Consider the following 13967-nt stretch of genomic DNA (forward strand, 5'->3'; position numbering starts at 1 on the left):
AAAAATTTGGTGTGAATTTTTAATTTTAATAATATGAATTTTTAATTTTATGCATTTTAAATTTAAGTTTGGTGTGAATTTAAAAAAAAATGTACTTTATTTCATTAAGTTAAAAATATGATTTCTAAAATTCGTTGTGAGTTGAAAACTAGGTCGTTGAACCGAAATTGCTCTACCCAAGGGAGGGACGAGAACTTTTATTATCATTATTTTTAATCTTATTGAATTAAAGTATGCCAAAAACATAAAAAAAAAAAATAAAAAAAAACCAAAAATCTTTGCTTTTAAAACGACGCTAAAAAAGTGACAAATTTTAAAATTTTGTCGAGAGGCGAACTAGGACAACGATCTGAAACGCCCTCACTCCTAAAAAGAAACAAATTTTTAAAATATATTGATTTATGTTTTAAAAGTATAAGGTTCTTATATAAAAAAAAATATAACAGACCCCATGCGATCGCATAGGGTTCCTTCACTAAATCCATGCGGGTTCATGGAGGTAAAAAGCTGGACAGAATGATAAAGTCCAGCGAGCTGGCTCTGTATCCTCACAAACACACACACAAATACGCAAATACCTCTCAAAAATCACCCAAAAATTCTCATTTTTCTACCAAATTACTCCAAATTTCTCACAAAAATCCGCTCTAATCATGCCTAGGTTCGGATTTTTTAGCAAGAAGGTAAAAATTACACCCCTAAACTCTTAAATTTCTTAGTTTTTGTGATAATTACCAATAATTTATCTAATTTAATTTTATTAATTTCTAGTGTAATTAGAGTTAAATTGTTAGTATATTATGCATGTATAACCTAGATTGATGCTATTTAACATGATTTGAAGCCAAAAACTTCAAAATTTTTAGAAATCTAGGTTTGTGTTCTTGAGCAATTTGGGGCTTTTTGATATAAACAGGTTATGGCCGATTTTTGTCATGAATTATTGCTAAATTAAGTATTGTAACATGTTTAGGTAGCTAAATGATCCAAATTTTGATCCTAAACATGATTTTTGAGAATTAAAGTAGACTTTTTAGGTCTAAAATTCATGAACTTGATTAAATTGATGTAAATGCCATTTGAAACTTGTTTAATTGCTAGTAATGGTTATTTTAACATGTTATTTGAGTTAAATGCTTATGAACTTTGTAAACATTTTCATAAATGCTTATTTGAAAAAGTGTAGAATTGTTAAAATTGTAAAAATCTGTATAAGTTTAATTTTGATTAAACATGTTATTGTAATTGTTTCAAGTTGTTATTTTGCTAACACTAATGCATATTTAAATGCACAAATTTTGTGTTTAATGTGTTTTGCAGAAAAATACCGATACTGATGGTGCATCATCATCATCTAGGCAACCTGCTCCAGAACCTGAACCAGAAATGCAATATGAGGCACAATATGAACCAGAACCTGAACAGGAGCAACAACAGGAACAACAACAGGAACAACAACAATAACAACCTGATCAACACGTACCATATTATGATCCGCAACAAGAATATGTTAATTATCACGTAATTTTTCCGATTCATCCGATAGTAGAACACCCAACGATTCATGAAGAACAGTTGCATCCTAATTTGAGATTTGATCGAAGCTGGAGAGATTATCCGACGTATCAAAGTAACAAATTCAAACTGGTAATGAAAAATGTAGAAGTGCCGAGGGTAATCGATTGGGAGCCTTTGGAAAGGGTCCAACTAGTTAACTCAGTTAGACAGCATCTGATCCAAAGGTATGACAGCTCTTCTTTTCCCGATTGGGAACGTTTATTCACCATTCGTAAGCCTGTATATAAGGAATGGTGTATTAAGCTTATGAGTACTATATCACTTAATGCGGATGTAGTTAGGTTAGATGATAGAAGTTTTCTTAGATTTTTACTTGGTCGTAGGATGTACAGGATGTCCATGCTGGACATGGCCAGGGCTTCACAGATTTACACTCCTGGTGAATTACTACTACCCGATTGTACAAATTTGATTTATCATGGGGAGCGGGTAGATAGGAATTTTGACGCGGACGCCGTCTGCAGGCGTATGTCAGATTATAATGTTTTTACGCTGGGAGGAAGACACTCCTATTTAGATATTAACAAAGCAGAGCTACGTATTATACATAGATTTTTAGCTAATTCGATTACACAAAGAGGTAAAAATAAGGAGAATATGACCTTACACGACTTATTTTACCTTAAGTATATTCGAAACTCTAGAAGCTTTGTTAATATCCCCTACTGTGTTGGTTTTTATCTGTCCAAAATGGTAGCAGGAATACAGGACGGGGGAATAATAGGAGGAGGTATTTTTTTTATTCTCATTGGAGAGTATTTGGGTGTAGATAGGGACCAAGGGGGTCCACTGATGGTGTGTAGGGAACAGGTTTATACTTTAGGATTGAAGGTCTATCAAGGTGCTAAGGTATTAAAAAGTAGACGCAATCAGGCAATACCATATGATGGTCATCATCCACAGGTAGAGAGAGGTTCAGATGAGGAAATGGAGGAACCGGATGACATTAGGGATGTCATTAGGGAGGCTATGACTGACGTCTACCAGCGTATAGATGAGGTAGAAATGACAAACCAGGATAGACATAGTCGGTACGAGCAGTGGCAAGCCGAGAATGTATACGAGCATTTCAGGCAATGACAGCATGATAGATGGCACTATCATCAGCATCAGATCATGAGCCAGCTATCACCTCAGGTACCAAATAACTACGTACCTACCCGGCCTGCTTACTATCCTCCACACCAGCCCGATATGCGACTACCATTTACTCTCTACGACCCTAACCAGGCCTATCAGTACACCTATAACCAACCATGGAATCCACCCGACGACATGAACTGGAACCCCTATCCAGATTGATATAGTTCTCGTTGGTGATTTTTATCTTTTATTATTTTTATTTATTTATGTTTAAACATATAATATTGTAATACTTTTATGTAAGTTTTAACATTTTTATTATGTTGTACTAATATTTCATATTTGATTTAAAAGTGGGATTTTAAGTCCCATTTCAAATTACCATGCATGTTTATATTTGTATTGTATGTATTTTATTTCATGTACACAACAGGGTAAAACAAGCGCATTTTCAAAGACTGACATTAAGTTCAGCAAAAGCTACTAATTTTGACGACAAAACGAAAAACAAATGTGATGTAACAACAAGACGGAATGAACAAATGATATGCACCATTTATCATTCAGCAAACAAACACCAATATGTTTGGAAACTTTGGTAAAATTTAATCATTTTTCTACGCTAATCACCCGCAAATAATTTAAATTGTTACTGATTTCTTGCAAATGAGGGCATTGCAAGATCTTAAGTGTGGGAAGGGGTTAAATTCTTTCGGATTTTTAAAAAAAAATTTTGACTTATACACTTGGTTACCTTAAAAAATACTAGTAACGCAGTAGTTGTATTAGAATCTAGTGCTCTCTGATAATAAAGAACAACCCTAGTCTTATATACTGACTACCCAATTCTAGTAAAAAATTTCAAAATTTTCAATTAAATGAACTCAAAATCATGTTTATACAAATTTATGAACGATAAAACTAGGTGTTAACACCGAAATTATTGTTACCTCGTAAAGGACATAAATTGAGAAACAACCCAAAATGTTAGAATTCATTTAAAATAGAATAGAGGAAAATAAAAAGGCAAAGAAAATAAAATAAAGGCCAAGTGTGGGAAAAATTTACCAAGTTATTTGGAACATATGTCACATATTTTTGTACAAATAATTGAAAATACTTTTGTTTTGGACGATATTAATCAGTTTTACCCAGTTTATTATAATTTAAAAAGAAGTAAAGTCTTCCGTAAAAGACACGTGCTTCTTGATTTAGGTCAGGAAGTTGTCATCCAGACCAGTTGTAGAGTCTACGAAAAACCTTGAAAAGTTTTCTCGAAAATCAGCTGGAAATTCACGGACCTCAGCATCAAACAGGGTCGCCAAGTGGTCAGACTTATCCTAACCATGAGAGGATCTATCTCGTACAATGGGGGGCACCGTGCAAATTAGCTTATAATACTAATGAATCAGATCTCCAGAAAGGATAATCTCCTTAAAGATCAAAAAATCAGCTTTTAAGCCTGATATTACTCAATCCTTGAGATTGACCTTAAAGATTGAGAATTACAAACTCATGGAATTCGATGATATCTAAACTCGAGCTTGAACGAGAAAATATTTTGATCAAATTACAAACCGATTTGTTTTCTGAAAACCCCATTTTCAATGCGTTCATTACCATTGAACGTAAAATCCTAGGAATTCACCTGAAATTCATTAGGTCACCTGAACCAAATCGGGTGTCAACCGTAAGAACGGTGGTTGCATAGCATGGTCAAAGACAGGACCTTGTGCCAGACCGAAAAACTATAGGGTGATCTTTACTATTGCTCCTACAAAGGATAGTAATTGCATCCGACACGATATAGACCATAATTAAAAGCATGTCACGGGACATTGCCTTAACAGTTGCTTGTTCAACGCTTTCCTTTACAACCGGACGGTAGTTTACCGTAAGGTAATATACGGAACAAGTATACTGGACGTGTTGCTTTTCCAATACAAGGTTAGCAAGTGGGTGACACAAAACCGCAAGTTTTGAGCTAAAATTTTCAAATCTAAAACCCACAAAAACAATTTGCAAACACCGGTGAAGGTTTATTCCGAAAAACTTATCTAGGGTAAAAGCTAGATTTAATTTTCAAAAGATCAAATGTTTTCATAATGATCCAATTTCCTTAAGGATCTAAATTTTCATAGTCATGTGGGACTTTAAACCACAACGTTACTATCATTGTTTATACCGCCAAATCAAAATCACTAATGTACAAAGTGTGAAGAATAAAGAAGTGATTCTAGTATTTTTATTTCAAGACTATATTGCTTGAGGACAATCAACGCTCAAGTGTGGGAATATTTGATAATGCTAAAAACGAACATATATTTCATAACATTATCCCTCAAGAAAGACAAGCTTTTAGTTGCAATTGTTCTATTTACATGTGATATTCGTTTAAATAACAAAAGGTGAAGACAAAAGATAGATTCGATGAATTGAAGACGCAAACGACCAAAAAGCTCAAAAGTACAAAGTACAATCAAAGTGGTTCAAATTATTGATGAGAAACGTCTAAAAGATATAAGAGTACGAGCCGCAAAACGCAAAGTACAAGATATTAAATTGTACTCAAGGACGTTCGAAAATCCGGAACCGAGACCAGAGTCAACTCTCAACGCTCGACGCAACGGACTAAAAATTACAAGTCAACTATGCACATAAATATAATATAATATATAAATAATTCTTAAAATTATATACATATTATATTATATATATAAACTGTCGGCAAATAAACAAACAAAAGCATGTAAGCTGTAAAAGAAGGACATGCGATCGCATGGCTAGAAGGCACAAATGCCATGCGATCGCATGGTGAACAGTATCAGGCCACATCCTATAAAAAGCAACGAATTCAGTCGAATGTATACACATATTTTCAATCTCTCTCTCACATATATATATATATATATATATATATATATATATATATATATATATATATATATATATATATATATATATATATATATATATATATATATATATATATATATGTATGTATATATATATATATATATATTATTTTAATTTTAATTTTAATTTAAGATTAAGATTAATAATAATAAGGGTATGTTAGCGAATGTTGTAAGTGTGTAAGTCGAAATTCTGTCCGTGTAATGCTACGCTATTATTAATCATTGTAAGTTATGTTCAACCTTTTTAAATTAATGTCTCGTAGCTAAGTTATTATTATGCTTATTTAATGCCGAAGTAATCGTGATGTTGGGCTAAAATATTAAATACGGGATAATTGGGCTTTGTACCATAATTGGGGTTTGGACAAAAGAACGACACTTGTGGAAATTAGACTATGGGCTATTAATGGGCTTTATATTAACTAAATGATACCTCGTTAATTTATTATATAGACTTATAATTTGACGTATTTATATATAACCACATACGCTTGACTGGGTATGGTGGGCGGGATATCTATAAATACCAATAATTATTCATTTGACCGGACACGTGGATGGATTAATAATCAATAGACTTGTTGAAACAGGGGTGAATTACATACAAGGGTAATTGGTGTAATTGTTAACAAAGTAATAAAACCTTGGATTACATGCATTCGATAACCTGGTGTATTCATTAAACAAAGTATTAAGACCTTGTTACAGTTCGAATCCCCAATTAGTTGGAATATTTGACTTCGGGTATAAGGATAATTTGACGAAGACTCTCACGCTTTATATTTATGACTGATGGACTATTATGGACAAAACCGTATGGACATATTGAATAATCCAGGACAAAGGACAATTAACCCATGGTAATAAACTAAAATCAACACGTCGAACATCATGATTATGGAAGTTTAAATAAGCATAATTCCTTTATTTCATATTTTATCGCACTTTTATTTACTGTCATTTTATTTAATTGCACTTTTAATTATCGTACTTTTTAATTATCGCAATTTTATTTATTGTCATTTTATTTATCGCATTTTAATTTATCGCAATTTCATTTATCGTTATTTACTTTACGCTTTAAATTAAGTTATTTTTATTTTTAATATTTTATATTAGGTTTTAACTGCGACTAAAGTTTTAAAATCGACAAACCGGTCATTAAATGGTAAAAACCTCCTTTTATAATAATAATACTACTTATATATATATATATATATTTACAAATATAGTTTTAAAAATATAGCGTTAAACTTGGCTAGATCCCTGTGGAACGAACCGGACTTACTAAAAACTACACTACTGTATGATTAGGTACACTGCCTATAAGTATTGTAGTAAGGTTTAGGTATATCTACTCTATAAATAAATAAATAACTTGCGTAAAATTGTATCGTATTTAATAGTATTTCGCAATAAAAATATAACTATTTCGTATACACCTCTACGCACATCATCAGGCATTTCGCACAAACTGTATAGAGATAAAAATCATTCATATGGTGAACACCTGGTAATCGACATTAACAAAACGCGTCTAGAATATCCCCATCATTCCGGGACTCTCATCGGATATGATAAAATCGAAGTACTAAAGGATCCGTAACCCGGATGGGGTTTGTTTGGCCAAATAGATCTATCTTTAGGATTCACGTCAATTAGGGTTTCTATTCCCTAATTCTTAGATTACCAGACTAGAAAGGGTGATATTCGATTCGATAATCCAACCATAGAATGTAGTTTCGATTACTTGTGTCTATTTCATAAAACATTTATAAAAGCAGCGCATGTATTCTCAGTCTCAAAAATATATATTACTAAAGCATTTAAAAAGGGAGCAAATGAAACTCACAAAACTGTATTTCTTAGCAATAATGCATATGGCGGCACTGAACAAGTGCAAGGTTAGCCTCGGATTTACGAACCTATATTAAGTGTGTATATATATATATATATATATATTTATTTATTTATTTATTTATATAATGGTCAATAACTGTCTAACAATTTAGGTCAAGTCATAGTGTATCACAATCCTAATGCTCGAGATCAATATGCAAAAGTCAACTTGACCCAAAACGACATCCAAAAATCTACACTTGTTTATTATATAATTTAAACATAGTTGTTTTATATATTTAAATATATTTATTAGACTTTATTAGAGTAAATAATACAAGTCATTTATTAATAAATAAAAATTTATATTAAAATTTATATATTATAAAAATATACTTTTATATATCTCAAATAATAAAATTTATAAAGTTCACTTAATATCATAAAAATCTAGTGGTATGTATTATTAATGTAATTACATCACGTGTGGTAAAAATATCTTTGTATCACATATTTATTTAATAAAATAACATTGATATTAATAATAATGAGTAAAGTTGTATTATTTTATAATAATAATAATATTTATATTTACTAATGATGATAATTCTAAACATGATAATTTTAATAATAACGATACTTTTTATTAATAACCTTAATAATAATAATAATAATAATAATTCTATTCAAAATAATAATTTTTAATGATAATAATACTAAAAAGATAATAATAATAATGATATTTTATAATAGCAATGATATTTCTATTCAAAAATGATAATTTTGATAAAAATGATAGTTTTAATATTAATGATACTTTTAATAATAATAATAATGGAAACGATATTTTTATCTAATCCAATATATATTACAATATTTTTATTTCATCATGATATATATACTCTTTATTCCTTAATCGATTTGTTTAATAGCTTTTAGTCCTCTTTTATATCGCATTCATAATAATGATAGTAATCATAATAATTATATAATACTAATATAATAATAATAATAATAAATATAATAATAATATTAATGATAGTACTACATATTATAATAATAATAATAATAATAATAATAATAATAATATTAATAATAATAATAATAATAATAATAATAATAATAATAATAATAATTATTATTATTATTATTATTATTATTATTATTATTATTATTATTATTATTATTATTATTATTATTATTATTAGGTAATAATTATAACGATGATAATAACGACGATAGTAATAATAATCATTTTTAATATTAATACTAAAATTCAGTTGACCATATCTTTTAATCCGTTAATCGAAATCACACGAGTTCTAAATGAAAAGTTCTTAATTTTTCGCCAGCTTTCCAACGACATGCATATCATATACCTTATCTCAATCGCATATGTATCAAATTCATGATTTATCATAAACTATTTAACGACGAAACTAAACATACAAGCATGCATAATCATATATACTCGAGCACTAATCAGGGATACACTATTAATATATAAAAGATAAGTTATGAGTGCTCACGTATCAATATTGAGATTCAATATTGTAGGAAAGGTACGTAGACGCAACGGAGATGATAAACACTAGGTTTGACTCACGAGTAATACCCCCAAACAATACCCATAACTTCCATAGCTATAACCTATAAATTCCTTAGCTTTACCCCGCTCGAAGAACAATTTTGAAATCACTCGGACAGCACTCCGTCGTAATATTTTATGTATAATACTACTAAAAATAATACTCCTAACCATAAGATTAATAATAATATTAATCTTAATAATAATATTAATCTTAATAATAATAATAATAATAATAATAATAATAATAATAATAATAATAATAATAATAATAATAATAATAATAATAATAGTTATAATATATATAGAGAGATATATGCGAAAGATAGATGGACGAAGTGTTTCACAGAACCAGAAATCGATCGAGCTTTATATACAAATCCTGAAACTGACACCTCCACGATCGCGGAGTTTTTGTGCCTATATGCTTCGCGATCGCGGAGCTTCTCTGTCCAGCTCATTCCCAATGATTTCAAGGCTGCCGACGGTTTATATAATATATATATATATATAATATATTTAAATTATATAATTAATTATATATTATATTATATTCACGTGCATAGTTGACTTGTAAAATTAGTTCCGATGACTTGTACGTTGACGTTCGACTTATGTTTCAGTTCCGGTTTCTCGAACGCTATTTCGTACGCTTAGAAAACTAACACTTTACGTTTCGCGACGTGTACCTTTATTAATAAATTAGATTTAAACATAATTAAACTATATCACTCAAGGTATAACCCTTACATTTGAGTGTTGTGGTCATTTGCTTTTATAAATCAATATCTCATTGTTTATCAAAATATATTATTTTAAATCAAACGTTTTATGACTAAGTTAATATTATATTTTATCACTTTGTAAAAAATAAATATATTTTCATTTTAAAATAAATTTGTACATATATTTATTTAATAATATTTAGTTTTTCAAAATCAATTATATTTCAAAGTTTATTTTAAAATCATAAATAATAGAAATTATTATAACACATCACGTTTACACTGTAAAGCTTAAATTGATAAAACTCCTTTATGCGCCAATGTTTATTTTAATTTCTCAAATGTTCTAATTAATATATTTAATTATCAGTCGAATCAATAAACAGTGTTACTATCGTTTACTTAACTAATTTAAAATCATATATATTCAATATAATACTCGTTGTGAGTTATTTAAATATCTAATTCCAATAGTTAATATCATAACTTATTGTATATATTCAAATTAAGTTATTCAAAAAAAAACATTTTAATAATCAATTCCTATTGTATCGAAAAATGTTTTCGCACGTTTGAAAATAGATCAATCGAATATTATGAAATTCAATTCTCCACTAACGTTTGTCTAGCTTTCGTTACTTGACACTTTTTGCCTACTCGTAGATCACTTTACCAATTATTCCGAATACCGTTAAAAAAAAATGTTTCCTAAATCAAAGTGGACCTCTCAACAGAGACCCATAATCATATTACAATGTATCTGATAATTCAATCATTTGATATAATCCTTTTAATTCCGTCGATAAATATATTAAACACATATTGAAACAAATACGTTTTTGTAAAGTATTAAAGCATTCGTCAATATGCTCCATCCAGTTATGATTCTTGATATACTCCTAACTTTTATATCTGTCATTCTTCTCTTTCATCTGCCACCAGAAGAATCTATTTACTTCTATTATACTCTTGGTTTATAGTGTTTTTAGTTCTCCCGTGTCTTTATATTGCTATATGCATCGATATATATGGTTTATAATTTCTGAGTTATCATTGGGCTTTATACCCTCCTTTATATTTCGAAGTCTCTACTTCTGTCTTCTATAATCATTATCATCCACAGTTAATGCTCCCTTCTATTTGCTGCGATTTATACTCCCATTTCTATTTCGAAGCTTCATTTTTTTGTTTTCTCTTCTTGCGATTAAGCACCATATGTAATGGTCCAGAATTTGTAGATATGAATTTCGGAATGAACCTAGTTAATGTTCTAAGAAGGAAATTGTAGTGGCATGATCTTGATCTGTCAAATTACTAGAATACCTCAGAAAAGACCGAATCATCAAGAAAAATATTTTCTTGATATGTTTAGAGGTTAAGTAGAATACAAGAGTCGTGTAACATGGCACATAATGACGTTATGATCTGTGAATCATCACGTTCCATTTAGAAACTCAACATGACTTACTGTAATATAATCATGTTGATTAAGTGCCATTATATTATACTAACTCATGCTTCAGTTCCCAACACTACTTCAAAAGCATTCATATTTTAAATTTGAATTTTTTAGAATTTATAAACTAAAACAGTTTCTTTTATGACGTAACACTGATAGCGTGAAAAGATAAATTATTTCAGATAAGAATAATTATGAAAATATCTTCAAAATATCGAGGATATTTATAATGAAAGATACGATGATATATTAGAATTTCTAATATCAGAGGATGAGGAAAAATATTGTCCGCAAAGGTTTAGAGTCAGTAGCAAGGTATTCGTTAATGACTTCAGCAGATACTGAATCATTTGGATTCTTTGAAGGCAGGTTTAGTCATTGTGATTTGTCCACAGCTTCGTTCATGATTTGCTCAATCTGTTTTCTAGTTCCAAACCTTCTCTTTTTCTGAGCTTTGCCATCACACTATTCTTTATCATCAAACTTTTGACTGTTACGGTTGTCTGCAGTTTCTGCTGCTTCATTCAGCTTTTCCAAAAATTCGAAGACCTAAATGGTAGATTGTGATGTTTTTCAGAAACTTCACATTCGAAGTATGTAAGTCTAGGAGATAGACGTTGTATGTACACATATAATTGTTGGCGTAGACATGCTGCGAGATTTCAAAATACTGATTGCTGATTCCCAGTAATTGGCATGACAATTCTTGTTACAAGATGCGGATGAGTAAATGATGGGGTTTCGATAAATATAATGATTTTTTAGAAAGTCAAAGATCAGTGAAGTTGTTGGTAAGTTTATTGCTAATGTGTGGAACATAAACGGCTCCCCGGTAATGATGGCGAAAGGGCAACGTATATATCGAGGTTATAATAAGACTGTTTCAACTGAAAAGTTGAGGTTAACTTGATGGAGCTGTGACAAAACTGACTACTTTGAAAATGGATTGAAAAGTTATTTTAGCTAATAAATGCCAAAGGGTCTGACATGGATACGTGTTAAACTATGACTTTGGTTTCGAGGGTTTTTCAGGTACAAGACTGTGGGTAATATGTGGTTGGATCATCATCTCAATTGTTCATTATTTGAAGTGTCTTCAGGAATTTCGAAGGGTTTGAACACAATTTGTATATGATGTTCTAGGATTTTGAATGATACAAATATTTTTCTGAGTTCTATGAATAGAAATGATGTTCTAGCACAGTTTTGAAGTCAAAGTATGTCTTTGAAAGATGTAGAAATCTAAGAGTGATGTCTTCTGTTAAATCTTGACTTGGATTTTGATTTGTCAAAATCAGAATATGTAATCAAATTTGGATGAGAATAGTTGTTTTGATTTCTATGAAGAATGTATATTGTTGTGAAAGTAGTGAGTATAGTTGATGATTGCGGAATCAGATTCAAATAATGTAACATATTAATTGTGAATTTATATATCTCTTGGGTATTACCTACCAGTTAAAAAAAATTTCACAAATAATATTTTGTACAAAAGAATTTTATTACAGTTTTTATGAAAATATATATGTATGTATATTTTCTTCAGATGTAATATAGATTTAATGAGTTAATATCATATTAAGCTCATTTGATTTTCAGCTGGAACTAGAAATGATCACTAAAACATTAGAGATTACATAAGCTTCGCGGAGTATTTCTTTCACTTGGATGAAATTATGAATTACTACTTCGTTATTCATCTATTGATATTTCTTTGATGAATGATATTGGTGTTCATGGAATTCTTGTGAACTTCGCAAGACACGAATGATATTTTCTAGAAAGTTTCGAGTACATCGCAAATGAAAGTGTAAAATCAAACATATATTTGAATAATACACTTGGTTTATTATGAAAGGGAATTTATTGAGTTGAAACAGAGATTATAGTTAACGATTGTCGAATCGTTATTGAAGGATGTACATCATAGCATATTAGTAATATGAATTAACCGAGTAGTAAGTGAGAGCTCAGGGAAAATTTCGTATATATAAAATATACACATAAATTCTTCAGAGGGAATGAGTTAATACTTCGTAACTCGTTGATATGACATACTTGTTGTTAATTGGAGACAATTTCTTCAGAGGGAATGAGTTAATACAACGAGTTATGAAGTATTAACTCATTTCTTCAGAGGGAATGAGTTAATACTTCGTAACTCGTTGATATGACATAATTTCTTCAGAGGGAAAGAGTTGGTACAACGAGTTATGAAGTATTAACTCATTTCCACTGAAGGATTTATATGTATATCTTATATATATAAATTTTTAAACCATAATAAATTTTTCCGTACTAAGCTATTATGTGTGAATCCTAACTACTCGGTTAATTCATATTACTAATATGCAATAATGTACGTACTTCGTCCGCAACTTAACCATCGATAACTACAATCTCTGTCTCAATTCAATAAATTCCAATTCATAATAAATCAAGTGTATTATTCAAATATATGTTTGATTTTACACTTTCATCATCGATATACTCGAAACTTTTCAAATAACATCATTCGTACCTTGCGAAGTTCACAAGAATTTCACGAAAACTAACATCATGCATCAACAAATAACGAAGTATTCATTCATAATTTCAATATCATTGAAGAAATACTTATGTAATTTCTAAAGTTTTAGGGATTACTCAATTCTAGTTTCAACTGTAAATCAAATAAGTTTAATTTAATATTAACTCATTAAATCTATGTTACATCTGAAGAAATATACACATGTATATTTCCATAAAGACTGTAATAAAATTCTTTTATACAAAAT

This window comes from Rutidosis leptorrhynchoides, chromosome 3, assembly GCF_046630445.1.
Source record: "Rutidosis leptorrhynchoides isolate AG116_Rl617_1_P2 chromosome 3, CSIRO_AGI_Rlap_v1, whole genome shotgun sequence".
Taxonomy (NCBI): Eukaryota; Viridiplantae; Streptophyta; class Magnoliopsida; order Asterales; family Asteraceae; genus Rutidosis; species Rutidosis leptorrhynchoides.